The sequence below is a fragment of the Camelus bactrianus genome, chromosome 15 (assembly GCF_048773025.1).
Source record: "Camelus bactrianus isolate YW-2024 breed Bactrian camel chromosome 15, ASM4877302v1, whole genome shotgun sequence".
Taxonomy (NCBI): Eukaryota; Metazoa; Chordata; class Mammalia; order Artiodactyla; family Camelidae; genus Camelus; species Camelus bactrianus.
The window spans coordinates 68,694,439-68,708,301 of NC_133553.1; the positions used below are offsets into that span (position 1 = coordinate 68,694,439).

The 13,863-nt window shown below is 46.9% G+C and overlaps 1 non-coding gene across 1 annotated transcript; it reads right to left on the minus strand.

The window, feature by feature from the left end:
* Window positions 1-4,692: 4,692 nt before the first annotated feature.
* LOC123616431 (U6 spliceosomal RNA) lies at window positions 4,693-4,798 on the minus strand. The gene has a single exon (XR_006724413.1). It is a non-coding gene; the product is annotated as a U6 spliceosomal RNA (small nuclear RNA).
* Window positions 4,799-13,863: the final 9,065 nt, after the last annotated feature.

A 13,863-nucleotide genomic window follows, 5' to 3' on the forward strand; every position in this document is an offset into this window, starting at 1 on the left:
TTTTTCTCCTTTGCTGCTCCCTCCCCAGGGGACAGGTCCTTGTCTGCTTTCATTTTCCTTCTTCTTTTTTTTAAACCCAGTTCTGCGAGTTATTTCCTTGTAGTTCCAATAGCAAGAGATATTCTACCAATGTTCAGTAGGTATTTTGTGCAAATTGTTCTGTAGGTAGATGTAGTCTTTGTTGTATTTGTGGAAGAGGGTGAGCACCATGACCATCTACTCCGCCATCTCGGCAATCTTCCCTCTGGATGGGTTTTGAAGATAAAGTCAGTAGACTTGCTAATAGCATGGATAGGAAATGTGAAGGAAGGAGAGGATCAAAGCTGACCCCAGGGTTTTTGACCTGAGTAACAGGAAGAATAAAGTTGTCATCCACTGAGATTGCAGCAAGCTGGGAGAGGGGCAGAAATTTGAGGAGAGCATCAAGAGATCTATTTTGAACCAATACAGGAAGAACAATCACCCTAGCACTCAAATTATGGTCTCTAAATATTATTTCCCAGGTTTGCTGATCCCAGGTGTAGGACAGGAAATGCAAGCGATCCTGGAGCATCTCAAAACATCCGGTAGCAAGGAAGTTGTCAGAGACAGGATCCTGGCAGAAAGACTCAGTCACTTGCTAAAGATGGGATAATGTGAGCATCAGTTAGGATACAACTGCAGTGGACTTAAGTATCATCCAAGATGTTTAAGACAAAGATGTTAGTGATACTACAATGTTCTCTTAATCTGCCTCTGTTGGAGAATGATAGAGAACCATCTCAGTATTCTGAAAAGTGGTTAATAAAGGGAAAGAATCAAGCATTTATCCTGCTTTTCCTATATAAACTGTACCCCAGGGTACCCAAAGAGTAGATGAGGGGACTTGTCTTTTTACCAAAGTATCCCAGCTAATGAATAAAAAAGAATTATAGAATTTGAATGTCACCATGTGACAATCTTAATGGGATATTAGGCCCAGGCAGTGAGCATAAACTTCTCTGAATATGACAAAAAGAGCGAAAAGCAGACATTGTGTGCTTCCCAGTGGAAGGCTGCTCCCACCATCTCTAGACTCCAAATACCAATTTGTAGGCAATACAGAGGAGTGTGGGATGTGTTAATCTACACCATGGGGTGCATTCAGCAAAATCCAAAATGAGGCAAACTCTATGGAACAAATGGCCTTGCTTCAACAAGTAAATTGAAAAGAAAAAAGAGAAAGGGAGGAAGAACTCACAGATTAAAAGAGATTTAAAATGTATATCAACCCATCACACTGTGTAGCTCTTTCTTTGGATCCTGATCCAAACAAACAAGCCTACAAAAAATTATGAGACAATTGGAAATTCCAACACTGACTGGCTTTAAGGTGATACTAAGAAATTGTTATTTTATATGAGTATAATAATGATATGATGGCCATATTTTAAAATGAGGCTTCATCTTTTTGATATGCACAGATGAAATGATACACTGTCTAAGTCTGGAACTGGCTTCAAAATAGTACAGGGCTGGGCGGAAGAGAGACAAAATTGACCATGAGTTAGTAATCGTTGAACCTCTATGATGGGTACATGGGGATTCATTATACCAGTCTATCTATCTACATTTGTGGATGTTTGAAATTCCCCATTATTATAAGCAAAAAAAAGAGAGAGAGAGAGAAAGAAAAAGAGGAAAGTAGAGAGGAAGTGGGAGGGAGAAAGGAAAGAAATGAGATAAGTCTTGTTTTTGGCACATGGAGTTTAAGCTGCTAATCTGATACCAGACAGAGATGGTAAGTCAGTAGTTAAGTATGTAGGACTGGAGTTCAGGAGAGCGTTAAGGCCAGAAACAAAAATTAAGATGTCCTAAATTTATAAACATATTAAAATCATGGAACTGGATGAGATCACCTTAAAAATGAGTAAAAATAAGAAAAAAATGTTAAAGACTAAAAGCTTAAGAGTTTCCAGTGTGGAGAGTCTGCAAATGAGGCAGGAAAGGAGCTGCACTGGTGACCATTGCATTTGGCAGAGGGAGGTCACTGTTGACCTGGATGGGCCACAGCAGTCTGGGGGAAGGTGAGGTGTTTTCCAGATGGCAGAGAAGGAGGCCAGCGGCAGTGCGTGTAGCTGAGTCTTTAGAAGAATTCCACAGGAATGCAGCACAGAAATAGGACAGAGGTGTAAGTAAGGTATAGGAGCCAACAGGTTATTTTTCAAGATGGGAAGAATTGCAGGATATTTTTAATCTGATGACAATGATCCAGTAGAGAGAGAGAGAGAGAATAAATTATGATAAGAGAGAGGGGAAATTGCTAGCTGGGTGCCCTGGATCATCCATGTGGGCCCTAAACAGGTTCATGGTCAGGATAACTATGATGCGTTTGGTGTTATGACACACATACTTCACTGTCAGGACTGACTATCAGCCCTATGGTCTTCCCAGGGACTCCGTGGAAGTGCTGATGTAGCTTTGATGCCCACATGGCCATTCTGTAGCTGCATCCCCATTGAGGGCATGAGGCTGGGTGTACCCTAAATGAAGGACGCATGGATCAGCCCAGGGTGCCTTGTGAGGTCCTGTGTCAGCCCGAGCTGAGCTCATCTGGAGGGTCAAGTGACTCGTGTTGAGCGCTGCTGACAGGTCACCTAAGATAAAATTTCTCAATTGACTTGAGATTGCAATGGTGAGTGATAAGGGACCACAAGAAGGGCAATTTTAGTGGTGTGGAAATGACGTGGACTGAAGTGCCTTTAAGAAAGAATAAGAGAGAAAATGGAGTCTGAGTATAATTAACTCCGTCGAAGAGGATGAATGTAATAGAATGGTGATGGTTGGGAGAGACTTGGGGTCAAGGAGGTTTGTTGTTTTTTTTTTTTAAGATGGGAGAAGTCATGGTGGACATATGTTTTGGGGTAAAATTCAGTAGAAAGGGAGATAAAAAATTATTCAGGCAGCGGGAGGTGGGCCAATGGATGAAATGGCGGCTAAGAGCAGGCACAAGGATGGGAGCCAGTGGAGGTCTGCACTTGGAAACTGTGGCCTCGTCCTTCCTCGTGGGGGGGCGGCAGACAATTGGGTACAGTTGCACGTGGGTTGATGCAGTGCCAGGAGCATGCATAGAGCAGGTGTTTGTCCTGGACGATGGATAGTTTTCAGGTCTAAAATTTATCTCAGAAATGAACTTTTAATTATACTCTCATCGCCAGCTCTTTCCTAGTCTTCATCTCGCAGATCGGACAGTCAGAAAGTTGTTGACTCCACCCACAAAGCTGGTCTTGACTCTAGAGCCGGCCCTCGCCCACCATAGCGCTGCCCCCTCACCAGCACCACTGGCTCTGCTCATCCTGCAGAACTCAGGCTCCACAGCTGACCGACTTTGAACTTAAGCTTGAATCTAGTGAGTATTTGATGGCTGCTTGTTTCCCCCCACCTTGGTAAAAACATAATAATTATAGTTCTTATCCCATAGACCCATTTAGAGGATTAAAAATAAAAGTGACGTCAAGTGCTCGGCATGACCCTGACACATATGATTCTGAGCTTTTAGGATTCTCTCCAGTCCTCACTTCTGCATTGCGGGGTGAACTTCCTATAGCTCAGCTCTCTGCTTTAGAACCTCTCCCATTTCCTGCTGCCTTCTGGATCAGGTTCAAACTTCTTCACCTGTCAAACCAAGCCCTTCACAATCCGACCACCACCTCCCTTTCCAGCCCCGTGTCCCAGCACTTCTGTGTTTCTTTTCTTCAGACACAAACACTTGCCACTCTCCAACCCACATCCTTTCCTTTTGCTTCCACAGGTTTACGGAAGATACTCCTCTCCCACCTCCCAACCTGGTGAAATTCTGCCCATTCTTTAAGATTCAATTTAAGTAATAAGTTTTCCTGGAAAGTCTCCCTGATCGCCTTCTGGGCACCTCTGGTCCTGTTGCTGGAAAATAGGTTCTTGCCTCGTGCAGGAAAGAATTCAAGAGCAAGGCATAGTAAAGTGAAAACAAGTTTATTTAGAGACATACACGCTCCAGAGATAGAGTGCAGGCTGTCTCAGAACAGAGGGGAGAGAGAGAGAGACCATGAAGGGTCGAGTTGTTAGGTTTTATGGGCTTGGAATTTCATATGCTAATGAGTAGGAGGATTATTCCAACTACTTTGAGGAAGGGGCAGGAATCAGACCCCTGCCCACTTTTGGACACTTTATGGTCAGCCTAGGAACTGTCCCATACCTGAGGGTGCTCCATGAGGCTCAAGGTCTACAGGAAGTCAAATCTGCCATCTTGGTTCTAACCAGTTTGTCTTGTCCTCAACTGTTGTGTCATTCCTCCAATGCTTGTGCCCTGCCCTCTTCCCTCCTGTCTCAGTCCCGGGCCAGGCCCTTCTTAGCTCTGTCCCTTCCGTCTAAGTTTGCTCGTCTGTCCTCTGTACCATGGACTCCCTAGGAGCAGGAACGCTGGTTGGTTTCTTTCTTTCTTTCTATTGTTCAGACTGTGCCTCGCACCACTGGATTTCTTAGGGAATGACTGCATTAGTTATTCCCTCCTTTGTATTCATTTCTTTTTAATTTTATTATTGTATCTAAAAATGTATCTTTATTGAAGTATAGTCAGTTTACAATGTTGTGTCAGTTTCTGGGGTACAGCACAGTGCTTCAGTCGGACATGAACATACATATATTCATTTTCTTATTCTTTTTCACTGTAAATTACTACAAGATACTGAATATAGTAAAAATACGAAATACTTCATGAATTTGTGTGTAATCCTTGTTCAGGGGCCACGTTAATCTCTCTGTGTCTTGCCAATTTTAGTATATGTGCTGCTGAAGCGAGCACTGTATCCATCTCTTTTCCAGCCGTTGGTATTGCTCATTGAATCGTTTGCGGAGGGTCTGTGTCCTCCATCACGCTATAAACACCATGGGGGAAGAGAAGTTGCCTTTATTTCTACCCACATCACTAGAGCCTAACACACAGCAGTGGGTTGTCAACTGAAAGAAAAATGTGCAACCTAAAAGTTGTACAACCTAAAAGTTGAGAATTATGTTTTATTTAGTGGACATTTCTGAGGATTTAAGCCTGAGATACAGCCTCTCAGATGGCTCTGAGGGAGGGGAGGAGCCAGGGTATATAGGAGTTTTGAGGACAAAGACCAGGTAAGAGATGCGCCCTTAGCTGTCCAGCACCTGTATCCTGTATCCCCCATCCTGAGTCTCCACAGGGAGCACTGTTGGCGGTGGCTGCAGTGGCTGAGGGCTTGGCAGCAGGTGGCCTGCTTGTCTCCATCCTGAGAACCATCCTGATTATCAGGGCTGGCGAAGTTAGTGGCTGATGGCTGATGTCTGCAGTGCCCTTTGTTTACTGCTATGGCAGGCAATATTTTTTATTCACAGTTTAATAAATGTGTAAAGGATAAAATAAAATGAAAGTACCCCACCACTGTCCCAAGTGCACGTGGCCTCCCCGCAGATCCCGAGGTGGCCCCCAGGTGGTGCCAGCCACTCACGGGTCCAGACACTGGGTACAGCCCTGGCTGCACTGGTACGCAAGTCGCAGGCAAGGGGGTGGCCTGGCTGCAGGTGGGAGGCACTGCCTTCTCTTGGCCAACACACAGCTGCTCTTGGGCCTCCTTGCAGGTATCTTTGGAATGTTAACCCGGGAGGGAGGGAGGGGCTGTTGCCTTCCGCTGCCTCTTGGGTGGTATCTAAGCCTCTCATGCCAGCAGGTGAAGGTGTCAAACCTCTGCTGATGGCTGAGAACTACAGGGAACCTGCACAATAAATGTGATTTACCTGTTTGGACTAAGAATGTCACCTGCCATATCAGTAGGCAAAGTATATTGTACCCATGAAGCATCAGCCACTATAACCTCCCCCGAGAGTGTGCCCTGGGGGGCTCAGGAGGAGGGGAAAGAACAGGGCACTGGCCCTTGGTAGTTACTGTGCACATCAAAGGAATGATTTCAACGAGCCCAGACTCCTGCATCTTCCCTTAAATAGAAAAGCGCTAAATTCCTTACCTTGATGTATCTGGTTTTCCTTAATTAACAGTAATCTTTTGATGTTCTGACCGCCTGGTTTTTGTTGCCAAAACCCCGTGTATCCTGGCTCCCCTCTTCCGTCTTTGGCGCAGTCCCCCAGAGCTGAGAGGCTGCCTCTCAAGCTTGAGTCCTCAGAAGCCTGATGAATAAAATACAATTTTCAACTTTTAGGTTGTGCATGTTTCCAGTCGACCCCTGGCATAATAGCAATCATGGCACGCGCGAGGGTCGTCGAGCACACGTACTAGGCGTCAAGCATTGTGTGAGTGCTTCATACACGTAAACGCAAAGGCACGTAATAAAATAGGTTCTAAAATACAAATTTCCATTGTATAGTGAGGAAACGCAGGCACAGAGGGTAAATAACTTGTCCAAGATTGCTCATTTAGGAAGCACAGGGGTAGGGTTAGAACCCCGGCAGTCTGGTGCCAGCATGTGCGGGCTCCTGACCGGGCAGCCCCGCTCCCTCTGTGGGGCTGAATGGTGTGGCGGAGGGGGCAATTGCCCCCGTGCCCCTCTTGAGTCCCTGTGGCTGGACTACCCAATGAACACAAGATGGATTGACAGGAGAAAAATATACAAATCTGAGTTCATGTGCATAGAGGTCTCATAGAATTCATGGGCAAGAAGTGGCCAAAGCAGGTGGCTTTTATAGTTTCAGACAAAGAAATAATACATTCATGAGGAATTGACAGGATAAAAAAAACTCAGGTTTTGGGTGACCAATTAGTGAAGATTCTCCAAACAGGGTTTGGACTTAGGGTAGTAAGTTAAGGAAGTAACACGGTTTGTTTATACAGCTTCTGGGCCTGAAGTCGCCGTCTCTGCAGATAAGGGCATCTGTTTACCTCCAGATGCAGGAAATGCATCTTTCACGTAAGAAGTTTATTTCCTGTTTTCAAGGAGACCGAAGGGAGGGTCAGAGTGTCCCTCTTGCGCTGGCCATTTAAAAAATAACTTTAATTCAAAAGAATCAATAGCCACTGAGGCACGTTTTGCGCTGGCTTGCGCTGGCCCCCAGCAGTGGCCTCCTAGCTGTAGCAGTGTCCAGCCAGTGATTCACCACACAGCGCTGTGTGCCAAGTCCCTTGCTTGTGTTGGGGATGAGCAAGTGAAGGAGAGAAGGTGTCTCCCTTTAGGAGCCTCTGGGCTGCGATGGGAGACCAAAGTGCTGCGGGTGGATGTGCCAAGTGGGTGCCCAGGAGAGAAGGGGGAAAAGTGGACCTGGCTGTTCCCTGACCATGTCTTCCTACCTGACCTTCCCCTTGCCCTCTGGCTGGAAGGGAATGGAAGAGGATTCTGTGCCCTCTGCGCAGTGCTCACTCAGGGTCCCATACTCCCTGACCATCTCCCACCATTTTCTCCCCCCATTCAAACCTTTTGCACTAGCGACTGAAATAAAATGCACAATCTAAGACTTGAGAGTTATGTTTTATTTGGTGGACATTTCTGAGGACTTGAACCCTTCGAGCCTAGGAGGACAGCCTCTCAGATCGCCCTGAGGGACCGCTCCAATGGCACAGGGGAGGAGCCGGGATATATAGGAGATTTACAGCAGAGACCAGGTAGTCAGAACATCAAAAGATTACTTTTAATTAAAGAAAAGCTACTTTTAATTAAAGAAAAGCTACTTTTAATTAATTTTAATTTAGTGCTTTTCTATATATGGGAAGGCGCAAAATTCTGGGCTGATTGAAACCATTCGTTTGATGTTCACCTGGCTGTCTAGGGCCAGCCTCCTGTGCGTCCCATCCTGAGTCCCCGCAGGGGGCACCGCTGGGGGTGGCAGCCAAGGCCGGGCTGCCTGCTTGTCTGCATCCTGAGCTCACTGTCAGGGTGGTAGTAGCGGCTGCCGACTTGATGGCCACAGCATCCCTGTTTACCGATAAGGCTTGTAGTGTGTTTTGTTCACAGCACCCACCTGGTCCAAGCCACAGCCAGGTCCACTGTTGTCCTGTCTGGGATTATGCTTCTGCCCAGGTCCCTCCCAAAGCACCACGGGTCATATTTCGGAGACATGGAAATGAGAACACTGATTGGATACTTGAGGATATTAAGGAATTTTTATCAAGGTGTGGTAAAGGCATTGAGGTGAATATTTTTTAAAAGAATCAATTTAAAAAGATATGCACTGAAATATTAATTGAAGAAACCAAATGATACTTGGGACTGCCTCAAAATAATCCAGGAGGGGAGACATAGATGGGGTCTCGGATAGAACAAGAGTGTGAGCTGATGGGCACTGACCCTCGGTGATGGGTACATCTGGGTTTATTGTACTCTCCTGTCTACTTTGCCTTTCTCTGAATTTCTCCATAGAAAAAGTTTTTAAAATATATATTAGGTATTAAAGTGGAGGGTAGTAAACTCAAGAACTCTGTGCTTTATGACAGTAGGGGTGGTGGTGGGCACAGCTGGGAAGGGACCTAAAATTGGCAAGTGTAACAAGGTGAAGAAATACTATATTTCTGCTTTTCTAGAATTAATTTGTAATCAGCCATCACTCCATCCTCCCCCAACGCCAGCTGTCAGCCAGGGTGTGGCCCAGAGCCCTTCACTGGGGAGCCCACCTCCTTCGCATGTCTTTCTGGGGTCGTGAAGGCCTGTGGGGGCCTGAATGGAGTGCCCCCGGGCTTCTGCTAAGGAAGCGGCCCCCTGGCCAGCCTGCATGGCTGTGGCTACCCCTGTCCTGTCTGCTACCGGGCACTGCTGCTGAGCACTGGCCCCTTACCTTGACTTCTCTTGCTTCTTGTCCTGGCCGAGGGGTACCAGCCTGGGTGGGGGGCTTCAGAAGGAGGCTGGCTGCATGGGACTGCCCTCCTTCTGGGATCTGCTTTGCCCAGGCAGCCTCTTTTGTCCTATTGGACTACAATCCTGAGCCATGATTTCAGGACCTGCCTCCCTCCGCCCGCCACCCTGGTAGGGGTTGTTGACTGAAATAAAATGCACAACCTAAACGTTGAGAGTTATGTTTTACTTGGTGGATCTTATTAGGACTTGAGCGCAGGACACAGCATCTCAAATCACTCTACGAGGCTGTTCCAGAGGGGCAAGGTAAATATATGAGCTTTTGCAGCAAAGACCAGGTAGTTGGAACATCAAAAGATTACTGTTAACGAAAGAAAATCAGATACTTCAAGCTAAGGAATTTTGTGCTTTTCTATGTACTAGGAAGGCGCAAAGGTCTGGGCACATTGAAATCATCCCTTTGATATGCACCTGGCTGTCTAGGGCCAGTGTCCTGCTCTTCCACATCCTGAGCTCCCTCAGGGGGCACAGCTGAGGGTGCTTGTCTGCATCCTGAGTTCCCTCCACTCACTGTCAAGGGGGTGACGGTAGCAGCTGATGACTTGATGGCCACAGCGTCCTTTGTTTACTGATACGGCTGGCAACATTTTTCATTCACAAGGTTGGCCCCTTCCCACAGGCTAAGAGGTTCATGGACCAAGTCTGCGCCAGCCAAGGCCAGTCCCTCCCTTCAGACCATACCTGGGTACCTGGGATTCAAAATTTCCTGTCCCAATTCCCCAGCCTCTCCCAGGGCTGCATGAGCCACTTCCCCATCTGTCCTGCCCATGGTGAGCTGCTCAGTTCATCTAGGGCTGAGGGGTAGCCAAAGGTGGCTGTTTGTAGTGAGCTTTGAGTGGGACTTAGGCATGTGGGTTGAGGTGTGTGTTCAATGACTGCTGGGTGGAGTTGGGAGGGGGGAGAGAAGGCGGGTGTGTGGGCCGACTGCCTCCATTTATGCTCTTACAGACCTTAGGGGCAGGTGTGGGACTGGGGTCCATTTGGGAAAGGAAAAATGCTATTCTTTCCTTCCTATGGAGGCGCCCGTTTCCCTTCCCTGCTCTTCCTCTAGGGTGGATTAAAAGACTTCTTGCAGAAAAACACATCAACTAACATATGAACAAAAAGCAATACTTCAAAATTACACCCACATACAAATAGGCACAACCCATTCACCCAGAGTTTGAGCACGCAGTGGACAACCTGCCAACATGCCTTTGAAGGGACATTCTTAAGAGGTTTGGGGGAGGGTTAGCCTCTGAAGGGGACAAACAGGGACTGGTATCTGCCTCAGTTGGTTGGGACAGAGGATGTCTCAGAGGAGGAGACTTTAGAAGTCAGCCTTGTCAGCACACTTGCTGGCGACAGTCTGACAGCTTCCCCCTCTAGGGTAAGGGTTTGCCACCTGTAGTTCCTTCTCTTCAAGTGTAAAACTGACTTAGAAACCAAATATGAGAAACAAACACTGTGGGGCTATTCTGGCTGAAACAGGGTTGGAAGACAGGGTGACTGTCCTGCTTGGTGACCCTCCCCCCTGCTCCTGGAACAAGCCGGAAACTCCCAGATCTTGGGAAACGCACTAGATGAGGGAAGCGCGAGTCGGGCTGCGCCAGGCTGTCCTGGCCCTGAGAGCAGGAGCTCAGGGGTAAAGTGGGGGTGAAGCAGGCCAAAGCTGGACACGGGACAGTCTCTCATCCTCCTCTGGTCCAGGACACATAGGCAGTTTCTCTCATGCTACCATCATCTGTCTTTAAATAAGATAATGTAAGAAGCTCCGTGTAATGTGTAAAGAGCTAAGCAAACATGAATGATTTCCACCAGCGAAGGAGGGAGCAGGTGTGAGTGTTTGTGGCCTGGGTGTTCTATCTCCCCATCCTCTGCGATCATTTTGTTCAGACTTCCGTGCTGGTTATGAAGCTGACATCTCTCAGCTCAGACCCACTCTTCTATATGCTACTCTATGATTCTGGGGTTGTGACTCTGAAAATCACAATTCTGTATGGCCATCTAGCTCCAGATTAGGCCCTGTCAACAAGGTGGATTACAAGGCTGGAGGAGGGAGCAGGGACTTGCTCCTTCCTCACTGCTCCTTGTCCCTGTGAGCATCACTCTAGCAATGACCCCTCACCCGGCAGTGATAGTTCTTTCTAATAGCAATGTGTTCCAGTTTCCAGTTCTTTCTAACACTCTCAGCACAGCCTCAGAGATACTAGTCTGTCACCCCTTCTTGGAGGTCTGGGTTCCAGCTCTGCGGGGCCCCTCTTCCAAACCCCTAAATGATTAGAACCCCAATGTCTTTCCTTTGTTCTCCAGTCCCAGAGAAGGAGCTGCCTTCTGTAGTTACTGCCTCTGTGTTTATTTTGATATTCCTTTTTTTTGCGTTTTCAGCCTTCAATACCCACATCACCCATTACCTAGATGAAATTCTTTCTGTTAAGACAGCTGATGTGGTTTCTGTTTTCCTATTGAGGCCTGATCGGTACATACCCCTGAGAGGCATTGCCTGGGGAGCAGATGAGTGTGTAGCCTTTCCTGGCTGGGCTGCTTTGAGGAGCCCACCTCAGAAACCCTGCCAGCAGCCCCAACAAGTCAACCTCTACAGTAAAGGAATTCTCTTGCCACAGGAAAAGTCTCCTAATCTAGTGCAACATTTATAAACAAACTCACTCCAGGAGGGAGGGTTTAATTTAGGAAAGCTTGTAGGGACCCTAAATCTTTTCATTCCAATCAAAGCTGTCAGAGTCAGTTAGTTTCCAAGCTAGTCAGGCAGCCCCAAAGCCTTCATCTGCCCAGCAGCTGTCCTGTCACCAAGGAAACCGCAAGTCAGAGTGGAAAGCAATGAACAAAGCCCCCAGGAACCAGCCTGAAATTCAATCATCTGACATGTCTGTCATTATCAACTCTGCAGCATCTCTTGCAAGAATGATTCTCTGAAACATCTCCTGCCTCAATCCGCCTGTCTTCTGTGTCCCAAGTTGGGACTCTGCCCGTGTCTGAGAAAGACATGTGCTGGCAGGCATAACAGATAACAAAGAGAGTCACTTGCTTCCTCAGTAACAGATAACAGGCAGACTGTCCGCTGCGCCGACATGAAGGCTAGTGTCTTTGGGGCTCCCTTTCTCCTTCCCAGGCCCCAGTGACTTCTAGTTATCCAATCCTCTGAGTGGAGGTCATCGAGTCTGCCCAGCCTCCCCAAGCAGCAGCACCACAAAAACATGCTCTGTCCCTACCCTTCCCTCTATCTGAATTAATATTTGATGTTAGCATCCTGCAAATGATTAAACAACTTCCATCTTATTAATGACTGATAACTTTAAATGTGACAGAATGATTCATTTACTTAATCCATCATTCCACAAATATTCATTGAGCACCTACCTCCTGTGTGCCAGGCACTAGGCTGGACATTGAAGTTAATAATAATAATTAATCATTTATTAGTGGTAGATGGAGCCAGTGGACACTTAGGGTAGAACAGTCAGGGAGGGCAGTGCTGAGAAGGGGGCATGTGAGCTGTACTCCAGACAGCTATTGCTGTGTAACAACTGACCCCAAAACTTAGTGGCTTAAAACAATTTTGGCAGTTATTTTGCTGACAAATCTGTAATTTAGGCAGGGCTTGATGGGGACAGTGTGTCTCTGCTCTACGTAGCATCAGCTGGGGCAGCTTGGAGGGTGGGGACTGCATTCATCTGAAGTCCTTCTCATTTACATGTCTAGTGGTCAATGCTGGCTGTTGCCAGGGACCTGAACGGGGCTGTCAGCTGAGACACCTGCATGTGGCCTCTCCATGTGTCCGCCTGCCTGGTGGATGGGTTCCAACGGTGAGGATCTTGAGAGAGAGAACCAAGTTGGGAACTGTATCCCCCCTCTTCCCCCCCACTTTCTTTGACCTAGTCTTAGAAGTTACACAGAGTAAACTTCTGCAGCATTTTATTCATTAGAGGTAAGTTGCTAAGTAAGTCCAGTCCAAAGCCAAGGGGAGGGGAAACTAGATTCCGCCTTTTGATAGGTTAAAGTCCAAGACTGTGTGGATGTGTTCAAAAGCCATGACAAGCCATGACCTGAAGAAGCAGTTAGTGGAAGAGCATTCCAGGAAGAGGTGTTGGTATGTGAGTGCCCTGAGGGTAGAGAAAGCTTGGTGTGTTCAAGGCATCGAAAGGCCAGCAATACTGGAGCACAGTGAGCAAGGGGGGAAGTAGGAGATAAAGGTTAGAGGTGACGGAGCCGTCTGAAGCAGTTATACGAGTTTGGACTTTATTCTGATTGCAGTGGGAGCCCGTGGACGATTTAAGATTTAAATTCACACCTTGAAAGAATCCTCCAGTTGCTACACAAAGAATGGATGGAGGTGACACGGGAAATAGGGAAAACAGGTTAGGGCATTACAAGCATGGTCCAGAGGCGACACGATGATGGCTTCGATACGAATGTTGGCATTGGAGATGAAGAGAAGTAGAGGCATTTGAGAAAAGGTGGGAAGGCTGGAAAGAATGTATTAATAGACTGGATGTGAGATGGAGGGAAAAGAAGGTTGGTAAGAAGAAGGACCCTTGGCTTTTAGGCTCTGGCATCTGTATGGACATTGGAGCCATTTCTTTTGGTCAGAAGACTAGAGGACGATCTCATTGATAAATGTCAAATGTAACATCTAGGGTCCATTTGTAAGCATGTCAAGGTTGAGATGCCTGTGAGATACACCAGTGGTAAGGAACAGACTGTTGGATATATGAGCTTGACACTCAGAGGAGAGTGTGGGGCTGGGAACATACATTTGGGAATCATTAGCCTATAAATGATATTTAAAGCCATGGTCCGGGATGAGCTCACCCAGGGATCTAGAGTAAGCAAAAGAGTATGAAGATTTAGCCCTGGAAAAAGTAGATCCTGCAAAGGAGACAGAGAAAGAGTGGCCAGAAAGATAGGAGGGAAACTAGGGCATTGGATGTTACAGAAACCAATATAGGAGGCTTAGAAAGAGGAAATGCAGAAATAAAGAATTGGTCTGAATGACCCTAGAACTCCTCCAGATCTGAATGTCGTATGATTTTATGAATACCTCAAATCCTTTCAA